General features: G+C 42.6%; 1 long non-coding RNA gene across 1 annotated transcript in view; it reads left to right on the forward strand.

The window, feature by feature from the left end:
- LOC109292060 overlaps positions 1-3,834 on the forward strand; it is a 22,657-nt gene extending 18,823 nt beyond the window's left edge. The window contains exon 3 of the long non-coding RNA XR_002096033.1: positions 3,726-3,834. This is a non-coding gene — a long non-coding RNA (uncharacterized LOC109292060). The remainder of the gene's footprint in view (positions 1-3,725) is intronic.
- Positions 3,835-4,364: the final 530 nt, after the last annotated feature.

A 4,364-nucleotide genomic window follows, 5' to 3' on the forward strand; every position in this document is an offset into this window, starting at 1 on the left:
TTTTCTAGAGGAAATAAAATCCCCCAGAGACATCCTGGTGTAACAGGAAGAAGACAAGAGTAACTGGACTCCCCAAAAAGAGAGGAAGCGACAATAAAGAGAGCCAGAGATTGGAATCTGAGGACAAACAAAGAAAATGTTCAGAAAATTACAAGAAAATACAGAATACAGACTTTGGTTCCTCATACAGGTAAGCATGCACCGTCCAGCCCACAAATATGCTCATGCATATTCATGAATGCACACAATGTAATCCTCCATCTGCCCTGCACACACACATGCCTTGTGAGCACTACATGCCATGATCTTAGACATACATACAGCCTCACGTACAAATTCACATGTGCACACTAGAGATGTGTGGTGGACAGAAACTCCTTTTTGTGAAAGACCCAGATGTATTGTTTGATCACAGAATGACCCAAGATCTGACAATGTGATTTGAGTGTAAAAAGCTAATTCAATTCTAGGGTATAGTACCCAAGAAATTCTAGTTACCAGTGTTGAAAAAAATATTAATTTAAACTGAAACAAGTACAAAAGAGGGCCATTAAAATGATTAGGGGTGTGGGATTTTTTTCTTATGAAAGAAGCTAAAGGAGTTTGGCTTGTTTTCCTTAATAAAACTTAGATTGGAAGGGAATAGGATTACTTTTTACAAACACATTTGTGGATGGAAAACAACACCTGCACAAGATCAAGCTGGTACAAACTGGCTATGACCAGATACAGATTAGAAAGTAGAAGATCTATCCAGAGGAGTGGAGTTTTAAAAGATCTTCTAAGCCAAGTAGTGAAAGCAAAGAACTGAATTACAGGGATTGAATTTGAGAAGTTTATGGAAGGGACAGTGTGATGAACTGGGGAGTTCTTGGTTCAACAATCAGCAGGTGAGATATATGGGATCATATATTTGTGACCCCTAGGTTGTGGGGTAGGCAACTTTTGCCTGTAAACTTCTGGTAACCTGATAATTTGGGGCTTTTCTGGTCACCCCACATCTCTTTTTCACCTCTGAAGCACTGTTACTTTATTCACATATCCTCATAAAGGAACAGGAACCTCCTGGCTCCTTGTTACAGTCCCTCTCCTCCCTTTCCACTGTACCCAAGTAACAGGGTTTTGGTCCCTTGTGACAGCCATGCTCCCCTGCGATTCCCCCCCAACACTCGCTGGGCTCCACTGGTGGTGTGGTCCCCCCACATACCCTGCTGCGTGCTCCCACCATAAAGGCTGCAAAGGAGGAATGTGAACCTGAAGGCATCTTCCTGCCGTGCAGCAGCAGAAGAAACTCCTCCTAGGGCCTACAGGCTCCATGCAGGCCATAAGTTGGACAGCCCTGTATTAACCCACTTCTTCCCTGGAATTGCAGTTTCAGGGCATTAGCAGTGCCCTCAGTAGTAGTGCTAATAGCAGTGGCAGATTGTAATGTAGCCTTCGTGTTTTCAGCTTTTCACCCTGTCATTCTGTGAGTGGGCTTGAAGTGGCAATTTTAGTTTGAAGGTATCTGAATCTTTACCTATGTCTCTCTCATCTATACAGTTGGTCCAATAAAAGATATTGCCCACAAAATCATTTGCCTCTGGGTTTGAAGTGGTAATTTGGGTAAATCATTGCCTGCAAACCCAGGAGACTGTGCTTAAACCCAGTCCTATGTTCCTGTTTCCCTATGATCTTCAAGCAGAAGGGAAGAACTGGAGAGAGAAGGCAAGAGATCCACACCAACACCAGGAAGAGACAGGTCTATATGACTGGAGTCTCCTCCTCAAAAACAATGGACAGGTCTATCATCAGAGTAGATCCAGAGTATGTAAAAGTGTGCTATCTTTGCTCTGTCAGAAGCAAGGATACAAGATACAAACCTGAAGTGAAAAGAATCCTTCACATTGAAACAAGTGATCTTGCACTCTCCTACTGGAACAAGGAACAGCTGGGGAAGATGCTTAAGGTGGAGGCTCAGGTGATCTGTGGTAGAAGTCTTGAAGCCCCTAAAGGGCAAATGTGTGAGAAGGTAAAGGAAAGCAATGTATGAGCTGAAGATTGATGCTCTGAAGAAGATTTTGAGTTTGGGAGTATCGGAATTCGTAGAAAAAGGGCTCATCTCAAAGAAGGGATTCTCCTGAAGTAAGAGCCTTCTTGCATTGAGGCTGGCATGACCAATCAGAGTAAATTTAAATTAAGAAAGGAAGGGAGACCTATTTAATTTCAACACCTGATTTTGGTACGCAGGAAAATTGAAAATCTGGTAAATGAAGATTCAGCAATGGGCATATTGAGCACAAGGATAGAAAGTGTTAAATCTGATATTGATAGTAGTCAGAAAAAAATACTACCTTCCTTGCTTAATCTGGATAGGAAATGGATTGTCAAGATAAGAAACCCCTAAAAATCTAAAATTAAAAGGAGAAGCATGAACAGCTGGTGCAGAATGCGTGTTCAGATATTATAATGATAACAGAAACACAGGGAATAGCAATCATGACTGGAACATGGAAAGAAAAATAAAGATGGTGCAGTATTAACCTTAACAATTCAATACATTAGAAAGATTATAAAGGGAAGGCATAGATCCAATGAAATATATTTGTATGAAAATATTTTTGGGGAAAGATGATAAATAGGCATTTATTGAAATAGAGGTGGGAGTCTGCCATAGACCTACTTCCCCAGAAAGTCTTATTTGGCTATGGCTAAAAAGCTCAGAGCTGATACTGGAGATTGTATCAATATGGCATACTTTAATGTACCACATATACATTGGAAAATGCACTTTAATAATGCTACAGCTTAGTGATTCCTGGGCACTGTAACCAACATTTTTTTTTTTCACCAAATGCTCCCTAAAACAAGAGGCAATAAAACTGCAAACTTGGTGTTGGTAAGCAGTGTGGATGTTATACAAGAGCTAGTCATAGGAAATAACCTTTTATCAAGTGATTAAAAAGTTGATTCAGTTTAAATTAAAGCAGAAGCTCTCTCATAATTATGGCCCTTGATTTCACACGTGCAAGCTTTGATATACTTTGGTAATGAAATCAACTGGTCTGAGTTACTCAGGACTTGAATGTAAAGAAGGCCTGGAATTTCTGTAGGGTAAATGTCGTCAAAATTTGTATTCCAAGCAAAGGAGAAAAACTGCTAGATAAGTGTTCCAGACTTAAGTAGATGAAAAAGCATAAATCCTTCAAGAAATAGGAATAGGGACTCATCAACAAGTCAGCTATGTTTGAGGTCATGAAGGGAGAAAAACTGGAGAAAGATTTTCTAAGTCAAGCTGAGGTAGACTTAGCAAATACATTCAGCCATAAGAATAAAAGGAAAACAAGAAAAGAAGTGAGACCACTATGCAGTGAGGACACTGTAGTAATTAGAGAAAATCTAGGTATGGTCCAAAAGCCAAATAAATACTTAGTTTTTAATAAGGGCAATGATAGAGAGCAGAGTCAGCAACTTTTCCAGCAGGGGACTTAGCTTTAAGTGTGGGCCACTTCCACCTGACCTGCGCTGCTTCAGCTGCAATCACTGCTCCCCACCACAGTGCCAATACCACCACTTCTCCCTGCCACTTGAGCAATCCCCATCCCCCTGCCAAAATATAGCAGAAGCCCCCCATTCTATGGGTCAGATAAAATGGTTCTGTGGGCCAGATCCAGTTTATAGACTCTAGATTGCCAGCCTCTGACACAGACCATAGGGACAATGGCAGGATAGCTAATAGGAGTGAGTTAGGGCTGTGGAGAGGTTTGGTCCCTGATTCGCTTCAGTGGAGACTTGGCCCGATTCAGTGGCTGAATCTCCAAATCAAATCAGAGGACCCTTTAATCTCTCCAAATAGAGTCATAGTTTCATAGTTGGTAGGGTCAGAAGGGACCTGAGCAGATCATCAAATCCGACCCCCTACCATGGCAGGAAAGAGTACTGGGGTGAAATGACCCTGGCTAGGTGATTATCTAACCTCCTTTTGAAGACCCCCATGGTAGGAACAAGCATCACTTCCCTTGGAAGTCGGTTCCAGATCCTAGCCACCCTGACAGTGAAGTAGTTCCTCCTGATATCTAGCCTGAATCTACCCTCAGTCAACTTATGGCCATTATTCCTTGTTACTCCCGGTAGTGCTCAGGGCAACAGGGACTCTCCCATTGCCTGCTGGTCCTCCCTGGCAAGTTTATAGACAGCCACCAGATCCTCTCTCCGCCTCCTCTTGTGGAGGCTGAACAGGTTCAGGTCTCGTAGCCTCTCCTCATAGAGTCTGCCCTGCTGTCCCTGGATCATGCGAGTGGCCCTCCTCTGGACCCTCTCCATGCTGTCCACATCCTTCCTGAAGTGCAGCGCCCAGAACTGGACGCAGCACTCCAACTGCAGCC

The sequence above is a fragment of the Gavialis gangeticus genome, unplaced genomic scaffold, assembly GCF_001723915.1.
Source record: "Gavialis gangeticus isolate Ggan-Ray unplaced genomic scaffold, GavGan_comp1, whole genome shotgun sequence".
Classification (NCBI taxonomy): Eukaryota; Metazoa; Chordata; order Crocodylia; family Gavialidae; genus Gavialis; species Gavialis gangeticus.